This window comes from Pan troglodytes, chromosome 12, assembly GCF_028858775.2.
Source record: "Pan troglodytes isolate AG18354 chromosome 12, NHGRI_mPanTro3-v2.0_pri, whole genome shotgun sequence".
NCBI classification, from domain to species: domain Eukaryota; kingdom Metazoa; phylum Chordata; class Mammalia; order Primates; family Hominidae; genus Pan; species Pan troglodytes.
In genome coordinates this window covers 99,850,469-99,872,494 of record NC_072410.2, presented here as the reverse complement: position 1 = coordinate 99,872,494, position 22,026 = coordinate 99,850,469, and positions in this window count along the sequence as shown.

Below are 22,026 nucleotides of genomic sequence, written 5' to 3'. Positions count from 1 at the left end.
CACACAAATGTACCCTGGTGAAAATATAATTTGGAAATCCCATTTAACACAAATTTACCTATAATTATCAAGAGTCATGCAGATGTTTATGCTTTTTATCTTAAAGAAAATATCTGAAATATTTTATACATATAAAGATGCAAACCATGACAATATTCAGAACAGCAAAAGTTTAAAGTTAAGTGTCCCTGAACAAGATGTTTAGGTTACATGGAATGTTAACATGGTAGAATATTACCTAGAGTTAGCTCAGGCACTACCCTCTCTGGTGCGGACCACTGCAATGGACTTGTTTCTTGTCTTCAGCTTTCTCCTCCCAAGTCTAGGTTTTACCCTGCCACCAGAGGGGTTTTATGAACATGGTATTCCTCCTACCTGCATGAGAGCATTCTGGCTCCTAAGGCCTCTGTGGGCTCTTCCCTACTTTCCTCTCCAACCTCATTTTTTGCTGTGGCCCCACCTGGAGACCTCTGTTCCTACTGCACTAAACAAATCATAAACATACCCATTTCCTGCATACATATCCATAATTCAATGTCTTTATTTGTCTTGCAGCTTCTATCTAGAATAGCCTTTCTTCATCTCCTCTTGGTAAAATCCTTCTTGTCTTTAAAACTCAGCTAAAAATATTGGCTTGGCTTTGCACATACATCTTCAGAATTAGTGGGGCCTTATCTGTGCAAGAAGTGCCAGTTTGCCTTCAAAATTGAGCCTAATTGTTGCCTATTTGTAAATATTTTCTTGATTTTTTACACGTCTATTTCAAGGTGAAATCTAACAAGCTTTACTCGGGGCCTCCAATGAACCCTGTAGAGATATTTATAATAGCTCCTGTCATTTCTTCTTGTGTGTATGTATTGATGTGTATGTATATACATCACCCTTTATTAAACTTCAAGGTCACGGATATGTCATCAAGTCCAGTAATAGCATCTTATTCACCAGAAATACTTAATGATTATCATATGCCAAGCACTATGTTACGCGTTTTGCATTTTATCTCCATAGCGCAATAAAATTTTATAATTCTAATAATGTATGTTATTGTTATTCTCAATTTAACAGATGAGAAAACTGAGGTTCAAATAAGTAACTTGCTCAAAGTCCAAAGTAAGTAAATGGCATAGCCAAGAATTGAAGACTGGTCTATTGATTCCAGCTGTCTGGCCACCATACTGTCTCATTCCCTTTTCTAACACAGTAGCTTGACACATACTAGGTGTTCAATAGTTGTTAGAAAAATTAAATATGTGGCAGTAAGAATAAGTATTTATAACAGATGGAACGTTAAGTTGAAAAATCAGCATGTAAAAATGTATCTACATGTTGATTGCAACCCGATTGCAATGATAGGCGCATATTTGGCAAAGACTGGATGGGAACCTGGCAACAGCAAAAGTCAATTTGTTAGAGAAAGAGAATTATGGCAATTTTAAAATGTATTTGTCCCTTGCAGAGTATTTTTTAGTTGCTTACCAAGACTTTGTTCATGAGAGACTGGCTCAGCACTGTTCCACCATCAGAGCTCCTAAGAACATCAAAATATTGACTGATTAGAGAAACTCAGAAGCCAGAGGTCCTAACTGGCCAGGTATCAGAATGTTTCTGTTGGAAACTCTATACACATCAGCAGGCCAGGCAAATGGATATGCAGAAAGGAATAAAAATGTCAACTGTCTTTTGTATTGAATTATCATATATAAAGAGGATTTGCACAAAATATTAATTCTATATGAAAAAGAAAAACCAGACTCTTTCAGTACCATTTCATAGAAATAAATCCCAGAGATGAATATTTAAGTGAACTCCCCACCTTTTGAAAAGAATGTGTTGAAAGAGCATAAGAGAAAGGAGAAAGAGAAGAGGAAAAAAAGGAAAGAAAAAAAGGGGAAAAAATTTAGATTTGACAACCAAAAAAAAGAGACAAATCAAAACTGAAATAAATCCATCCATTGGTTTTTCTTAAGAATCATTCCCAGGAGGAGCCAAGATGGCCGAATAGGAACAGCTCCGGTCTACAGCTCCCAGCGTGAGGGACGCAGAAGACAGGTGATTTCTGCATTTCCATCTGAGGTACTGGGTTCATCTCACTAGGGAGTGCCAGACAGTGGGCGCAGGTCAGTGGGTGCGTGCACCATGCGTGAGCCGAAGCAGGGAGAGGCATTGCCTCACTTGGGAAGTGCAAGGGGTCAGGGAGTTCCCTTTCCGAGTCAAAGAAAGGGGTGACGGACGCACCTGGAAAATCAGGTCACTCCCACCCGAATATTGCGCATTTTGGACCAGCTTAAAAAACGGCGCACCACGAGATTATATCCCGCACCTGGCTCAGAGGGTCCTACGCCCACAGAGTCTCGCTGATTGCTAGCACAGCAGTCTGAGATCAAACTGCAAGGCGGCAGCGAGGCTGGGGGAGGGGCGCCCACCATTGCCCAGGCTTGCTTAGGTAAACAAAGCAGCCAGGAAGCTCAAACTGGGTGGAGCCCACTACAGCTCAAGGAGGCCTGCCTGCCTCTATAGGCTCCACCTCTGGGGGCAGGGCACAGACAAACAAAAAGACAGCAGTAACCTCTGCAGACTTAAATGTCCCTGTCTGACAGCTTTGAAGAGAGCAGTGGTTCTCCCAGCACGCAGCTGGAGATCTGAGAACAAGCAGACTGCCTCCTCAAGTGGGTCCCTGACCCCTGACCCCCGAGCAGCCTAACTGGGAGGCACCCCCCAGCAGGAGCACACTGACACCTCACAGGGCAGGGTATTCCAACAGACCTGCAGCTGAGGGTCCTCTCTGTTAGAAGGAAAACTAACAAACAGAAAGGACATCCACACCAAAAACCCATCTGTACATCACCATCAGCAAAGACCAAAAGTAGATAAAACCACAAAGATGGGGAAAAAACAAAACAGAAAAACTGGAAACTCTAAAACGCAGAGCGCCTCTCCTCCTCCAAAGGAACACAGTTCCTCACAAGCAACGGAACAAAGCTGGATGGAGAATGACTTTGACGAGCTGAGAGAAGAAGGCTTCAGACGATCAAATTACACTGAGCTACGGGAGGACATTCAAACCAAAGGCAAAGAAGTTGAAAACTTTGAAAAAAATTTAGAAGAATGTATAACTAGAATAACCAATACAGAGAAGTGCTTAAAGGAGCTGATGGAGCTGAAAACCAAGGCTCGAGAACTACGTGAAGAATGCAGAAGCCTCAGGAGCCGATGCGATCAACTGGAAGAAAGGGTATCAGCAATGGAAGATGAAATGAATGAAATGAAGCGAGAAGGGAAGTTTAGAGAAAAAAGAATAAAAAGAAATGAGCAAAGCCTCCAAGAAATATGGGACTATGTGAAAAGACCAAATCTACGTCTGATTGGTGTACCTGAAAGTGATGGGGAGAATGGAACCAAGTTGGAAAACACTCTGCAGGATATTATCTAGGAGAACTTCCCCAATCTAGCAAGGCAGGCCAACGTTCAGATACAGGAAATACAGAGAAAGCCACAAAGATACTCCTTGAGAAGAGCAACTCCAAGACACATAATTGTCAGATTCACCAAAGTTGAAATGAAGGAAAAAAATGTTAAGGGCAGCCAGAGAGAAAGGTTGGGTTACCCTCAAAAGGAAGCCCATCAGACTAACAGCTTATCTCTCGGCAGAAACTCTACAAGCCAGAAGAGAGTGGGGGCCAATATTCAACATTCTTAAAGAAAAGAATTTTCAACCCAGAATTTCATATCCAGCCAAACTAAGCTTCATAAGTGAAGGAGAAATAAAATACTTTACAGACAAGCAAATGCTGAGAGATTTTGTCACCACCAGGCCTGCCCTAAAAGAGCTCCTGAAGGAAGCGCTAAACATGGAAAGGAACAACTGGTACCAGCCACTGCAAAATCATGCCAAAATGTAAAGACCATCGAGACTAGGAAGAAACTGCATCAACTAATGAGCAAAATCACCAGCTAACATCATAATGACAGGATCAAATTCACACATAACAATATTAACTTTAAATGTAAATGGACTAAATTCTCCAATTAAAAGACACAGACTGGTAAATTGGATAAAGAGTCAAGACCCATCATTGTGCTGTATTCAGGAAACCCATCTCACATGCAGAGACACATATAGGCTCAGAATAAAAGGATGGAGGAAGATCTACCAAGCAAATGGAAAACAAAAGAAGGCAGGGGTTGCAATCCTAGTCTCTGATAAAACAGACTTTAAACCAACAAAGATCAAAAGAGACAAAGAAGGCCATTACATAATGGTAAAGGGATCAATTCAACAAGAAGAGCTAACTATCCTAAATATATATGCACCCAATACAGGAGCACCCAGATTCATAAAGCAAGTCCTGAGTGACCTACAAAGAGACTTAGACTCCCACACATTAATAATGGGAGACTTTAACACCCCACTGTCAACATTAGACAGATCAACGAGACAGAAAATCAACAAGAATACCCAGGAATTGAACTCAGCTCTGCACCAAGCACACCTAATAGACATCTACAGAACTCTCCACCCCAAATCAACAGAATATACATTTTTTTCAGCACCACACCACACCTATTCCAAAATTGACCACATACTTGGAAGTAAAGCTCTCCTCAGCAAATGTAAAAGAACAGAAATTATAACAAACTATCTCTCAGACCACAGTGCAATCAAACTAGAACTCAGGATTAAGAATCTCATTCAAAACCACTCAACTACATGGAAACTGAACAACCTGCTCCTGAATGACTACTGGATACATAACGAAATGAAGGCAGAAATAAAGATGTTCTTTGAAACCAACAAGAACAAAGACACAACATACCAGAATCTCTGGGACACATTCAAAGCAGTGTGTAGAGGGAAATTTATAGCACTAAATGCCCACAAGAGAAAGCAGGAAAGATCCAAAATTGACACCCTAACATCACAATTAAAAGAACTAGAAAAGCAAGAGCAAACACATTCAAAAGCTAGCAGAAGGCAAGAAATAACTAAAATCAGAGCAGAACTGAAGGAAATAGAGACACAAAAAACCCTTCAAAAAATTAATGAATCCAGGAGCTGGTTTTTTGAAAGGATCAACAAAATTGATAGACCCCTAGCAAGACTAATAAAGAAAAAAAGAGAGAAGAATCAAATACACACAATAAAAAATGATAAAGGGGATATCACCACCGATCCCACAGAAATACAAACTACCATCAGAGAATACTACAAACACCTCTACACAAATAAACTAGAAAATCTAGAAGAAATGGATAAATTCCTCGACACATACACTCTCCCAAGACTAAACCAGGAAGAAGTTGAATCTCTGAATAGACCAATAACAGGAGCTGAAATTGTGGCAATAATCAATAGTTTACCAACCAAAAAGAGTCCAGGACCAGATTGATTCACAGCTGAATTCTACCAGAGGTACAAGGAGGAACTGGTACCATTCCTTCTGAAACTATTCCAATCAATAGAAAAAGAGGGAATCCTCCCTAACTCATTTTATGAGGCCAGCATCATTCTGATACCAAAGCCAGGCAGACACACAACCAAAAAAGAGAATGTTAGACCAATATCCTTGATGAACATTGATGCAAAAATCCTCAATAAAATACTGGCAAAACGAATCCAGCAGCACATCAAAAAGCTTATCCACCACAATCAAGTGGGCTTCATTCCTGGGATGCAAGGCTGGTTCAATATACGCAAATCAATAAATGTAATCCAGCATATAAACAGAGCCAAAGACAAAAACCACATGATTATCTCCATAGATGCAGAAAAAGCCTTTGACAAAATTCAACAACCCTTCATGCTAAAAACTCTCAATAAATTAGGTATTGATGGGACGTATCTCAAAATAATAAGAGCTATCTATGACAAACCCACAGCCAATATCATACTGAATGGGCAAAAACTGGAAGCATTCCCTTTGAAAACTGGCACAACACAGGGATGCCCTCTCTCACCACTCCTATTCAACATAGTGTTGGAAGTTCTGGCCAGGGTAATTAGGCAGGAGAAGGAAATAAAGGGTATTCAATTAGGAAAAGAGGAAGTCAAATTGTCCCTGTTTGCAGACGACATGATTGTATATCTAGAAAACCCCATTGTCTCAGCCCAAAATCTCCTTAAGCTGATAAGCAACTTCAGCAAAGTCTCAGGATACAAAATCAATGTACAAAAATCACAAGCATTCTTATACACCAACAACAGACAAACAGAGAGCCAAATCGTGAGTGAACTCCCATTCACAATTGCTTCAAAGAGAATAAAATACCTAGGAATCCAACTTACAAGGGATGTGAAGGACCTCTTCAAGGAGAACTACAAACCACTGCTCAAGGAAATAAAAGAGGATACAAACAAATGGAAGAACATTCCATGCTCATGGATAGGAAGAATCAATATTGCGAAAATGGCCATACTGCCCAAGGTAATTTATAGATTCAATGCCATCCCCATCAAGCTACCAATGACTTTCTTCACAGAATTGGAAAAAACTACTTTAAAGTTCATATGGAACCAAAAAAGAGCCCGCATCGCCAAGGCAATCCTAAGCCAAAAGAACAAAGCTGGAGGCATCACACTACCTGACTTCAAACTATACTACAAGGCTACAGTAACCAAAACAGCATGGTACTGGTACCAAAACAGAGATACAGATCAATGGAACAGAACAGAGCCCTCAGAAATAATACCACACATCTACAACTATCTGATCTTTGACAAACCTGAGAAAAACAAGAAATGGGGAAAGGATTCCCCATTTAATAAATGGTGCTGGGAAAACTGGCTAGCCATATGTAGAAAGCTGAAACTGGATCCCTTCCTTACACCTTATACAAAAATCAATTCAAGATGGATTAAAGACTTAAACGTTAGACCTAAAACCATAAAAACCCTAGAAGAAAACCTAGGCATTACCATTCAGGACATAGGCATGGGCAAGGACTTCATGTCCAAAACACCAAAAGCAATGGCAACAAAAGACAAAATTGACAAATGGGATCTAATTAAACTAAAGAGCTTCTGCACAGCAAAAGAAACTACCATCAGAGTGAAATTTTCACAACCTACTCATCTGACAAAGGGCTAATATCCATAATCTACAATGAACTCAAACAAATTTACAAGAAAAAAACAAACAACCCCATCAAAAAGTGGGCGAAGGACATGAACAGACACTTCTCAAAAGAAGACATTTATGCAGCCAAAAAACACATGAAAAAATGCTCATCATCACTGGCCATCAGAGAAATGCAAATCAAAACCACAATGAGATACCATCTCACACCAGTTAGAATGGCGATCATTAAAAAGTCAGGAAACAACAGGTGCTGGAGAGGATGTGGAGAAATAGGAACACTTTTACACTGTTGGAGGGACTGTAAACTAGTTCAACCATTGTGGAAGTTAGTGTGGCGATTCCTCAGGGACCTAGAACTAGAAATACCATTTGACCCAGCCATCCCATTACTGCGTATATACCCAAAGGACTATAAATCATGCTGCTATAAAGACACATGCACACGTATGTTTATTGCGGCATTATTCACAATAGCAAAGACTTGGAACCAACCCAAATGTCCAACAATGATAGACTGGATTAAGAAAATGTGGCACATATACACCATGGAATACTATGCAGCCATAAAAAATGATGAGTTCATGTCCTTTGCAGGGACATGGATGAAATTGGAAATCATCATTCTCAGTAAATCATCACAAGAACAAAAAACCAAACACCGCATATTCTCACTCATAGGTGGGAATTGAACAATGAGATCACATGGACACAGGAAGGGGAATATCACACTCTGGGGACTGTTGTGGGGTGGGGGGAGTGGGGAGGGATAGCACTGGGAGATATACCTAATGCTAGATGACGAGTTAGTGGGTGCAGTGCACCAGCATGGCACATGTATACATATGTAACTAACCTGCACAATGTGCACATGTACCCTAAAACTTAAAGTATAATTTAAAAAAAAAAAAAAAAAGAAAGAAAGAAATTTGCCTTGCTGAGGAAAAAAAAAAAAAAAAGAATCATTCCCTGAAATTTTGCATTTCAGAGGTTGCTGTTGTTTAAGTTCACCCTAGGAGCAGGAAAAATGAGGGTGCATTTAACAGAAACAGGAAATTAAGGGGAGGAGATTTTTGGCGAAGGAATACAAGCCAGGAAAGGAGACTCAATAAATGCTTACGGATAGACCATTAAATGAAAGGGTCTTATTTGTTGAGTTTCAGTTTCCAACAGGACATTTTTCATGGCCTGCCAAAGTTAGGCACACCTCCTCTCAAGGGGCAAGACTGCATTTCAGTTAATTCCCTAATTCAATGAGATAGAAATTTCAAGTCTGCAAGAAACAGAGACAGGCTATGCAATTTCTTTAGCTTTTTTATTCCCAATCAAATGCAGGGCCAGACAATACCAGGATTTACCTGTGCTGATCTTGCCGTCTGCCTAAGAGTGGCTGATGAGGGTGATTCCTCAATTGTCCAAGTAAACCTGGACTCTCTACTAGTTCAAAACATGTTGGGTTCAGATGAGGAGTTTCCTTGCAACAGAGCTGAGCCAGTCTGAGCAAATTCATGCTACTACCTTATATGAAGGGAGTGTCTGACCACTCCAATTGTTTCCCTCAGAGTAGAAAGGTGAGTGCATTGTGGCACCCAGTGATTGCTTGGGACCCCAAGGTTTAAAATTCTTTATATGTTAAATGAAAAAATATAAACTAAGCATGCATGATTTCTAAACAAAGAAAATTCTTAAGCAGGAAATTTGGAATTGTATAATCCTTGTAGCAAAGGTTCAACTTTGTGAAAGATATCTCTTATCTCTGGGGAAGGGCACACAGAGCTCTGCATTATTGTTTAGAAACAATAGATGATATTCACATACTATAATCCCATTTGCTTCCATGAGCAGGAAAAACTTGTTTTATGGGAGTATCAGGGTCTCAGCTCATTAGTGCATTTTTCTCAAAGTAAACGGAAAGACTGAGGAGGCCAGAGCTTGAGAGGTTAGATTGGGTGGGGGTAGATTAAGGATACGTTGAGGATACCCTGGCATTGAAGCCCTGTTGAAAGATGACCATATATGCCCCTCTCCAAGTCTAACCTTTTCTTACAGAGGCTGACTCCCTCCTCCCATTTGCCAGCACAACCACCTAATCTTTTCTCTACTTTTATAAGTCAACAAGAAAAATAACATTCCCTAAATAAGAGATTTCATTTTTCATCAAAACAGAACCTTCTTTTATGTAGCTACACATAAGCTTCCTTACTGAAGCACCAAATTCAAAAGCAGCTGTAAGTAAAAAGAATTTGCTCTTATCATAAATAAAAGATTGTATATGTGAAATTATTTGCAGTAAAGCCTTACAATAAAAATATAATTTATAACCTAGTTTCTCCTGTGTATTTTATGTAATATCCTAGTAAAATATTTCCATTTTACAACATGTACCTATTAAAACCATTCCTTATAAAACTGTCGGCATAAAATAAAATACAAAAATTTGGAAGAAAAAGCAGAGGAAAAGAAAATATATCAAGAAGAGGTGATGAAAGGCCACTGAAATATCCTTGTGGAAATCCTCCCAGTGAGATATAAATAACAGTAATAAAGAGGCAGTGGATGATGCTGATAATTAACAAGGATATTTTAAGGTGAGAAATACTTAAATCCTTCTTAGAATGTCATTTTCCTCTATGCTAAAAAGGAATTCTATCGCAATAAAAATTGGAGACAGGACCCTACTACTGAGGTGGAATGACTTTACAAAGTCAGTCAATTAAAATGTCCTGGAAATGGCAAATATTGTCTGTGAAAATGCTGCCTGACATTTGATTGGCATTTGCTCTCTGGTGTACAGATGCTCCTCCCACCTGTAGGTGGAGTTGTAGCCTGTTAGCCAAGGACCTCTTAAAACCCCTAATTAGATCTGTCATTCTTTATTATGGTCGTAACTATTTTTAAGTGATTTCAAATTTACAGAAAAAAAAAAGAATACAAGAAGAACCAAAGGAACTTCAGATACCCTTCTTTCAGATTCGAAAACTGTTAATGTTTTACCACATTCCCTCTTTCTCTCTCTCGTGTGTGTGTGTATGTGTGTGTAAGATAGATAGAATACATATAGTTATAGATGTATAGGTAGTTTGATCATTTGGGAAGAAGTTGCAAATTTATATAACCCTAAAACTTCAGTGTATATTTTGGGTACTCTTTTTCACAATTAGAATAAAATTATCAAAATCAATATGTATCTAATCTATAGATCTTATCCAAAGGTTGCCAATTGTCCCAATAACAACTTCCATATTTAAAAAAAAAAAAAAACTAAAGAAAAAAGAAAAAGGAAATTCTTGTCCCAGATCCAATCCAGGATCACACACTGCATTCCATTGTCATGCCTCTTTGATTTCTCATCTGAAACATTACCTGAGTCTCTTTGTTTAGTCTAACCTTTACACTTATTAAAGAGCACAAGTCAGTTATTTTATAGAATGACTTGGTTTTGTCTGATGTTTCTTCAGAGTTGCATTCAGATTACACATTCTTGGCAGGAATACACAGAAGCAATCTTTCTCAATGTATTGTATCAGGAAGCACATACTAATTTGTCCTAAAAATCTCTTGGTTAAGGTGAGGTGATATTCATCATAAAATTGCTATTTCCCCTTTTTAATAAGTGGACATATTTTGAGATTAAGCAAATATCCTGTTTCTCATCAAATTTTTGCCCAATAGTTTCAACATCTGTTGATGACTCTTGCCTACATCAAGTTACTGTGGTGGTAGCTGAATGAAAAGCAACACCTTGCTACATGGAAGGGGTGTACCAGTATCTCTGGGGAATGGGATAGTGTAATTCTTTACTTGAAAAATAAAGCAGTATCTATTTTTACTACAATCTACAGAAAGTAAAGGTCAACAAAATTGTCCTAGTTAATGGGAGTAGCTAGAACATAAATCCATTTTCTGTGCATCAATAATTCTCAATGGAAGAGTGAGGTTTGTATTGCTATCAACAAGTTCAGAGGTTTAGACTGAGAAACAGACTACCAGAGACACTTCTTTCAAGAAAAATTAACCTCCAGTTTAGAAAATGAAATGGCTGTTTTTATCCTAGGTAATTGTTCTGTTTTTATGGAAAGACACTTCGAATTATGTAACAACCAAGTATTTTTTTTCTTTTGAGAACACCTGCTAGGAAATTTAGAGCCTCCACTGTGTCCAATTCACTGTGGTAGGTCTTCAGAATCTGTGTTCTTGGTCTCATTCCTGGACCATGCTATGTTTCCAGCTAGTTTTTCTTTCTTCTTTTACTCTGACTTACTTATGTATCTTATTTCTGTAGCTAGACTGAAACCTTGTGGAGTAAGGTGGGCATATGAATGAATTAACAAAATGTGCTTTCTTTGTTTCATAATTTGCTCTATCTCAAATCTTCAGATATCTAATTTCTCATCAACTAGAGCTGCCTTATGTTGTCCCACTTGATACGACATTTTGGAGGATGAGAGTGGTAAAAGAACTCACAGGAAGCTTTAAGTCAGTGTTATTGGTAGATTCAGCAACTTTCTGGTTTCTAGGACTCTAAAATGATGATTGAGTTTGGTTATTGTATATCACATGGAATGGGCTTTCCCAGTACAGGTAAAAGAACAATGGGCCAGGGGTCAGAAGGCTCATGAATGGGACAGTTCTACCTCTGCCATTAACCAGGTATGTGACCTTGAATAAGTTGGTTCAGCTCGCTGGGCTGCAAAATCTTTGTCAGAAAGTGGACATAAAAGCACCTAAGCTGTCCATTTCCCTAAACTGTTGGAAAGTTTAATATCACAGTGCTTCAAGAACTGCAAGATCCAAGGATTATTTATCTTGCCTTCTGGTAAAAGAATCAAGGAGACATTTAACAAGAGAACAAATGTACAAATAATTTAATTTCCGATAATGGTAATTTCTACAAAAACTGGATAGAATAAAATATTCAAAAATGATTGAGGGGAGTGCCTTATTTTAGATAGGCTGGCCAGTGGAGGCCTCTGTAAGGAGTAGATATTTCATCAGAGACCTGAATAATGGGAAAGAGAAAGCTATACAATGAGATGAGAGCCTGTGAAGCTGCGACACAAGCCCTGGGGCAGGAACCAACTCAAGTACGAGCCAGAGGTTGTGTGGCTGTCTGCACCTGTGCAGGGTAGAGGTGAGTAGGGAGAGGGCAGGTGTAGCTTTCAGAAGCCAATCCCTCTGCAGCCTGAGTATAGAGAGCACAGACTCTGAACACCTACAAACCTCAGTGCACTTCCTGGTTCTGCTTCTTGCCCACCTTGGTGCAGGTACTTAACCTCTCTGGGTTGCAGTTTTCTAATACATAAAACAGGAGTAATAATAATGGCAGCTACTTCAAAAAATTGTTGTGAGAATTAAGTGGAATATTGCATAGCACTGTGCCTGGCACAGGTAAGCTCTCAAGAAGCATTAGCTATTATTTTCTGTTCTACTCTGATTTCTCCATCAGTTGAACATCCGTGGCCCTCACAGAATAACTCAGGGTTCAGGAGTATGCTCTAAAACTTTTCTATGAGGATAAGCAGGAAACTCCCCAAAGGTAGGGACCATGTCTACTTTGGTCCCATGGAACCTAGCACAAAGATGTACATAGTAGGTGTCCAATAAGATACCTAACCTGAGTAATTATTTGTGAAAGGTGGTTTCTGATAGTTGTAACAAGCCAGCCACAAAATGCAGGCAGTAAATCACACTCCCTATGCCTGGCTGTCTATAAAATTCACAATGAGCACAATTTGTTTTTAAACTGAAGCTATGTGAAATGTTTTTAGATCACCCTAACATATTCAGATGCATGCTCACCTTAAGTAATGTGTTGTCTCAGGAGTGAGTCCCTGGATCTGCCATAGTAGCTGATTTTTATCAACAATTAGGAAAAGAGGCATTTGTTTGATTATGCGCCCAATTTCTGAACAAGCGGCTCCTCAGCCAACCATTGCAAATACCTCCCCACCACCACCAGCGTTTCCAAGTTCAGACTTCTCATTCTGATCATGTTAGGAATGTAATCAAGGCCCTCTGTGGAGATAAGTTAATTATCTCCTCAGGCAATGAACAAACACACGGGTTTGGTTTCTGACCATGTTGCCTAATGAGAGGACACCCCAGAGGAGCTGAGAGCTTGTCAGCTACCACCCCAAGGCCCTTCGTGGCATCTGGGAGCCATGGCCCAAAGTGATTCTGGCCCCTCTGTCCCAGGTTCTGCACTGCACCTGCTTTTGGTGATACAGAACTTGGCTGGCCCTGTCCTCGTTCTCCCCGAGCCAGCCCAGCCATGCCCTATGTTACTGGGGTTGGGCTCCTGGAGCTCACCTGGCACCTCCTGCAGCCCAGGACATCTCCCAGCACAGGATGCCCCTCTGCAAAGCTGATCTGGCTCCGCTGAGCCTCCCAAGATAGATAAGGAAAGAAATCAGCTTTTCTGTCCTCCATCACTGGGCTGCCAGGGACAGCGGGACCCAAAGACTCTAACAGAAATCACCTGCCTATCTCCATGTTTTAAACTTCTGCTTTAATCCAGCTCAGAGTGGGATTAGCTGCCTCAGAGACTGCTAATTGCCAGATGGCCGCTGATAGCCAACTGCAGAAGCGTGTGTGTCAGAGCCTGTCATGGGGCCTTAAGAAGTCAGATCTGAAAGGGATCTTAGAGAGCCCAGCAAACCCTTCATTTTCTCATTATGACAATGGGTAAACTGAGGCCCAGAGGGGCAAGGTGGCTTGCTCTTGGATACACAGCGAGTTTACAGCATGTGCCTGTGGGTTGCATTTGCATTAGGAAGAGCAAGAAAAGAGCATTGAAAGACCTCAATATACCCCTAAGCTGATTATGCCCTGCTGCCCCTATGGAGAGGCAGAAGCAAGAGGAAGGAGAGCTAATTTATTGATTATCTCTTATATTCCAGACTTGACGGCAGCCGCTTTCATGGGTGATACCCGGGTTCTAGCCCTCAATCTGACAGGGCATGCGATCTTGGGTAAATCACTTCCCCTCTGGGCAGGGGGCTGGAGGGTTCTTAATACCTTATATGCAGATTGAGAAAAGTAAACTGAATCATCTTCAAAACAGTGGCTCTCATTCTTTAATGTGCACCGTAATCTTTCGGAGGACTTGTTAAAATACAGATTGCTGGGGCCCAACCTGTTTCTGATTCAGTAGGTGTAGATTAGGACCTGAGAATTTACATTTCAAATAAGCTTCCAAGAGATGCTGATGCTATCCAGCCATGGGCTCCACTTAAAGCTGTATTGTTGTAAGATGTAGCCCCCAACTCTAAAGTTAAACAGCATGAGTGGGTCCGTGAACAAGAAACACACACAAACATACACAAACAAATACCTTTTTTAAAAGAGTAATCAAAAGAACCCAAACTAGTGAATTAATTCCAATGGATCCAGGCTTTTATGTTTTCTTAAATTCTTCAAAAAAACACCAACATTAACTTATGGCAACCCAAATATGAACTCAATTTTTTGTCCTGTCCCTCAAGTTTTTTCCTTGGAGAAGAATCAAGTACCATCTTACACTCAAGGAGCCTACAACCCTGAATGAGAGGAGTTCACCCACACAGACCCACTCAGAATGAGACCCTAATGGCATCCCAAGAAAGCATCTGAAGTGCCTTTAGCACCTGGTACATCCAGACATGTGCTATATCCCCCATGAGGACCATAACTAGTGAGTGTACCACTGAGATAAAGGCAGGCCAGAAGCACTTACCGTCATTCCTGCAGTGTGTCCAGAGGTACACACACTGAAATCCCCACCTGGAACATGGCCATCTTGCCAGGACATCTGCAGATGGTTTCCAGGAAACTTCTCAAACATGCATCAACCCAAATAAAGATGGGAGAAAATACATAAATACTGAAAAATCCTGGGAAAATACCTGGAGTTCTTCCAGGAGAGTTTGACTCTTAATAAACTGTACTTGTCTTGCTCCGATTTGAGTGAAATTTTACATACTAGAAATTTCATCCCCAAGTTCATACGTTGATTGGAGATGGAGCCTTTAGGAGATAATTAGGATTAGACAAGGTCATCAGGGTAGGGCCCCCATGATGGGACTGGTGGCTTTATAAGAAGAGGAAGAGAGAACTGAGCTGACATAGGCTCTTACTCTGTGGCCTGGTGATGTCTTTGCTACGTTACAACACAGTAAGAAGTCCCTCAGCAGATGTAGCCCCTTGACCTTGGACTTCCCAGCCTCCAAAACTGTAAACAATATATTTCTTTTTAAAATAAATTAACCAGTCTGTGGTATTCTGTTATAGCAACAGAAAATGGACTAAGACAGTACTTGTGAGACAAATATCCAAGACCAAAACTACCTTGGAAGGGTCTTATGGATCTTGCAAAGAAAAAATGGGCAGTAATGAAGCTAGAGAGATTTGACAGGGCTCTGTTAGGATGTGTGGTGACTCAAGCTTAGGAATGGTTGACATTGGTGTCATTTTTAGCCTCTGGCCCTATCAGCAGGTCTGCTATCATTGTAGACAGAGTAAGTCATGTGGCCAAGGATACCACATGTGGGGAGATGACATAAAAGATAAAAAGACACCTTTCCCAAATCCCTATGAGGCACCCAAGGTGCTTGATCTAGGGCTAGAGCCAAGGTCTCTTGGCTAGAATGTGAACTAATGTTTGTCTGTCTCTCCAGCTCTCTCCTTCCTACCTTTCTAGGTAAGCACTGAAATAATTTACACTAAAAAGTAGTTCTATGTAATTGTTATAAATGTAGTCACAAAACAGAATACAAATGTCATAGATAATCCTTCTGGTAGAATATACATAATGTAAAAAAATCAATTTAACAACATGAAACTTAGTAAAAAGTAATAATTTATCAACATGCACTCCAGAACAGAGATGGGGGATCAAGTGCAGGGAAACAGTGAGAAAGAAAATAACAGGCATCTGAGATGGCAGAGAGTTCATGGATTCTTGGCATTGATAATAAATGATATGTAAGATTTTACTGTAATATAACCATTAATAGAATTTAAAAGGGTTTATATTCCATAGAAATTTTCAGAAATAAAGCCAGAAAATATGGATCACAAAGAAAAATACAGCAAAAGAACCCCCCAAAAAAGGAGCCATAAATAAGATAAAACCAAAAAATAAGACAGCAGAATTAAGACAAAGCATGCTTTCCCTAAAGACAAACCAAAGCCAAGAAAAACAAAATCAAAAGCATTACACAATGCTATGAATATATTTAATACCTCTGAAATGTATGCTTAAAAATTGTTAAGATGACAAAGGGGCAAGACATTTCACCCTGGAGTGATGGGAATGTTTTGCACTTACGTAGAGATGAGATTGCACAACATCGTGGATGTGCTAAATGCCACTAAATTGTTCACTTTAAAATGATCGATTTTATGTTCTGTGAATTTCATCTCAATAAATTATTTTTAAAGAAAACACACACACATACACACACACACACACACCCAAAAACCACTGCTCTTTTGGTGATGGCACAATGTGGCTTTATAACCTTTCCCTCCTTTTCACCTCCATTCGCCTTCTTATCTCTCTCCTCCACTTTCTCATTCAGGCACACACAGGACTTTTCCTCTGAGTCCTTCCATCATTCTGGGTGGACACAAGATCCTGATCCAATACAGGGACCTTGGTTCCTTCACCTCAACTTCATCTTCATTGACCTTCTCTCTGCCCCAGCCACCCATGGCCATTGTCACTGATTGGACGTGTCATCACTAAAAGTGCCACACCTCCGAGAGTCACTAAGTCAAACTGCACGCCACAGCTCTTGACATTTCAACTGTGAAAGGAGACAGTGCAGATCCAGGAAAAGGCTTTTGTTTGTTTGGGTTTTTAATAGGAGAGAATGAGATTTTGAAAAAAAAAAAAATCCAGTGGAAAGAATTACAATCAAAGGAAGAGGATGAACACACAGGAAAGAAAAGGGAAATCAATAGTGGCGACTTTTGAAGATGGCAGGAAGAGATGGGGTCAGAAGAAAGGGTGGAGACACTGGCCTTTTGAGTTCATTAAGCCTGCAGTTTATAACTACACATCAGACTTAGAGAATGAGACCAAAGCAGTACTCAGAAAAATTTGGAGACTCGATTTTATTGCTTCAACAAGGGATGAAATACATAAGCTAAGCATCTAGCTCAAGAAGTCAGAAAAAGAGCACAGTATTATCAGGAATTTTTTTTTTAAAAAAGAAAGATATTACAAATGAATTATTCTTAATAAAATCTCCCCCAGAAATAATTTTAAGAGTTGACTTTTTAACAATATATAGTTGATATAATTAAGAAAAAGTGATTAAATCACATTTAAATCATGTATATTTAAAGTAAATATGAAGCTTATATTTTAGAAATTAAATGAGTATTATTTCTACTCTATGAATAAATTTGATAATTGCTATGAGTTTCTAGAAAATCTATAAATTACCACAATTGACTCAAGAATTAACCCAAGTAGCTCATTAATCAGACAACCTGAAAGAGTTGCCACAGAATATACGCCTGTACATACATTTGCATGTGTGTATATATTATATTATGTATACACATATTAGGGTTCTCCAATGAAACAACACCAATTATATATATTTATAAATATATATATAAGCCTTATTTTATGTAATGACAAATCTTTCTATATATATGTATGTATATAGAATTTAAAAGGATTTATATTCCATAGAAATTTTGGAATGCGTAAAAATGTATATTCCATGTACATACAGATACATAGAAAGATTATGAGGGATTGGCTCATGTGCTTATGTAGGCTGAGAAGTCCCATGATCTCTTGTTTCTAAGCTAGAGGCCCAGGAAATCTGGTGGTGTAGTTCCAGTCCAAGCTCAAAGGCCTGAGAACCAGGGAAGCCAATAAGTCACAGTATGAGTCAGAAGCCCGGATAACTGGGGGACTGATGATGTCCATCCCAGAGCAAATCCAAAGGCCCAAGAGCACCAATATCTGAGGGCAGGAGAAGACGGATGGTCCAGCTCAAGCAGCTCATCCTCTTCTGCCTTTTTTTTCTGTTCAATTCCTCAATGGATTACACGACGCCCACCCACATTGGTGAGGACAATCTGCTGTACTCAGTCTACCTATTCAAATGCTAGTCTCTTCTGGAAACACCTTCACAGGTACCTCCAGAAATAAGATTTTACCAGCTATCTGAGCATCCTTAGCTCAGTCAAGTTGATACATAAAATCAACCATCCCAATATGTATTTTATATGTATATGTGTGTATCTATATCTATATATATATATAGATATCTTTTTTTGAGACAGAGTCTCACTCCATCACCCAGGCTGCAGTGCAGTGGCACAATCACAGCTCACTGCAGCCTTGACCTCCCAAGCTCAAGCAATACTCCTACCTTAGCCTCCCAAGTAGTTGGAACCACAGGCAAGTGCCCCCACACCCGATTATGTTTTTTGTTTTTATTGTTGTTGTAGAGATGGGGTCTCCCTATGTTGCTCAGGCCAAATATATCTGTTTTTAAGCAAGCTATACCCAGGTAAAACTTTCATGTTCTCAGGGGAAAGAGAATCCCACTGCCACCCAGACTTGCAGTTCCTTATTTACAATTCTAAAATTTCAAACATTCTTTTTTCATAAAACATTTAAAGGCAAAATCTGACTAGAACTCATTTAACAGCAAAATTTGACCTGAATTTATATGAAGCTATGTATATGGTCTTTATTCTATTATTGTTACATATTATACTTTGAAATATTAATGTGCTTTATTACGCACTCTTGTCACAGACCCCACTGGGCAAGATATGTGTTCTATAGTGTGTGAGTGTGAGTGTGTGTGTGTGTGTGTGTAGTATATGTTTAGTACATGCTATTGCCTTCCTGAAAACCCAAATGTTCTGATTTTGGAAACATATCTCAACCCAACGGTTGTAGGACAGGCCTTGTCAGCCTGCATAAACTGTTACAGAGCATAGAAAAAGATGAAAAGTTTGTCAACTACTTTTAAGAAGCTAGCATGACCTTGATCTAAAATTTGGCAAAAGAGTTTATTCCAAAATGAAAACTGCAGTGTGATTTCATTTGACTGTAGAAGCAAAAAGCTTAAATAAGTGGTACTTTTCACTTTCCATCCTGGCAACAAAAAATATGATCACTGTATGGGCTTGTTTCTCCTTAAAATTTCAACAGTGCTAATGCCCAGTACCTCAGAACATGAGTGTATTTGGAGATTGAGTCTTTAAAGAAGTAATTCAGTCATAATGAGGTCATTAGGGTGAGTCCTAATGCAATATGACTGGTGTCCTTATAACAAAAGGAAATGTGGACCTAGGCACAGAGAAAAGGACATGTGACGACATAGCGAGAAGGCAGTTGTATTAGTCCGTTTTCACACTGCTATGAAGAACTGCCAGAGACGGGGTAATTTACAAAGGAAAGAGGTTTCATTGACTTACAGTTCAGCATGGCTGGGGAGGCCTCAGGAAACTTACAATCATGGCGGAAGGCAAAGGGGAAGCAAAGCACCAACTCCGCAAGGCAGCAGGAAGAAATGGCGAGCAAAAGAGGAAGAGCCCCTTATAAAACCATCAGATCTCATGAGAACTCACTCACTATCACGAGAACTGCCCCTACGATTCAATGACCTCCACCTGGTCTCTCCCTTCACACCTGGGGATTGTGGGGATTACAATTCAAGATGAGCTCGGGGTAGGGACACAGCCTAACCATATTAGCAGTTATCTACAAACCAAAGAGAGAGGGCTCAGAAGAAGCCAATCCTGTCAAAATTTTGATCTCAGACTTCCAGCCTCCGGAGCCATAAGAAAATGCATTTCTGTTGTTTAAGCCACCTGGTCTGCCACTTTGTTATGGCAGCCCCTAGAAAACTAATAGAATCACACTTTAACCTTCAAAATTAAAAAAAAAAAAAAGACTATTAGTACCCACCCCACTATCATAAAAACACCTCTTTTCCTTCTCTCTGGGTACTATCTTCATGAAAACTCCAAAAATCCCAAGGACACTCACTGAGTACAAATAGTGCTGATTACTAGTTTTACAAGAAGAAAAAAGATAGAAAATCTGATCAGTCCACCAGAGGGCCAAGTGTACTGCTGCTGTTATTCATGGTACACACACAGTGTCTCCATTGAAAGCATGTGACCCAGTATCAGGGGTCATCCTTGTTCTTGGATCAAACCTCATTGGCCCAGACAACAGCACCAGGTAGCCCAGTGTGCAAGCATGGAGTGCTTGAGGCCAGTGCTATAGAAGTTATCAGGACACGTTATTCAATATCTGAGCCCCTAGTGCTGCTGTTTGACTATTCACCCCTTTCTCCATACACCTGGGCATTTTCCTTAAAACACTTGCATTGTGCCAAAGTGACTGAGCCCAGGAAGTTCCAGCCTCAGGCACACACTCTGACCTAATACCTTGTCCCATTATCTATTTCCTGGCTCCCAGAAGAAAAAGTCCTTCCTTCACTCAGCCCAAAGCCTGCCTATCCTGTCTAGAATTCTTTGCATTATTTTTAGGGAGAAATTTCACCTTGCAGTAGCAAAGTAAAACCTTACCACATAGGATCATGCAAAGCAAAAACAGTATTTATTGCTCCGTAAGTAAGTAAGGATTGTTCTAGGAATGCAAAGAAAGTTCAATATTAGTGGAAAACTTAAAACCTCAACCTTATATCACTAAGTCAAAGGAGACAGTGTAATAAGTTTAAAAAAAAAAGAAAAGCATGTTCTACCACAAGAAATAAGAAGGTGTAATTATTACCACTTAAGGATGAGATAACTCTAGATAAATCAATTGATAAATGATTAGAAATATAATATTTTTTAAATAATTAAAATGATTATTTAGAAATTAACGACTTCTTTCTATGCTAGTGTTAGCCAGTTAGAAAGTTGTAATGGGCAAAATGAATGCCATTTACATGTTCACAAAATATGTAATATACATAAGAATGAATTGCACATAAAAAGTAAGACACCTATACAAACAAATGCTTTTAAGTGGCTTCAGCTGTGCCTTTGCCCACAATTTAGAAAAGAACCTAAGATGTTCTCTGCAATGAACACTGACCTGCACTCAGGTACATCTTTCACCCACTACTGGGCAGGTCACTACTCTCATCAGACTAACAGTTTTTAGTTTTTAGTGGCTGTTGCCCTAATATCCAGCCTGAGTGACCATTTTCTGAAAGTAACATGTAACCTATAATAAAAGAACATCAAATTCACTGTTGCTCGGTGTTGAAAATAACACTATTGATGAGGGGAATAGAACAGCATCTTTCCTCCAGAGACTAAAATCTTCCTTTGGGTCAAACCAGACGGTCTGATAATCACAAGGCTGCATTGCATCATTTGTTTCTCCTTGGCGACTGCTTTAAGGGGCTTCACTTTGGTGCTGCAGTGGCCTACGCTGAGGAACATTATAAGGAATGACTTTATACTTGCAGCAGCATGTACCATTAAATGTCATAGCACACACCGTTCACTGTATCACACTGTCGCCTTTTTTTTTTTTTTTTTTTTTTTTTTTTTTGAGATGGAGTTTCGCTCTTGTTGCCCAGGCTGGAGTGCAGGGGCACAATCTCGGCTCACCGCAACCTCCACCTCCTGGGTTCAAGCGATTCTCCTGCCTCAGCCTCCCTAGTAGCTGGGATTACAGGCATGTGCCACCACGCCCAGCTGATTTTGTATTTTTAGTAGAGACGGGGTTTCTCCATGTTGGTCAGGCAGGCTGGTCTCCAACTCCCGACCTCAGGTGATCTGCCCACCTCAGCCTCCCAAAGTGCTGGGATTACAGGCGTGAGGCCCCGCGCCTGCCCTATCTCCTTTTCACTTGCCTTCATGAAGAACTTTTGTCTCTGGACTCAAAAGCAGAACTTCATTTGTTCTTCTGAGTAACTTTTGCTTTTGTTGGTTTGGGGGCGGTGCAATTCATGCAATGGAATCT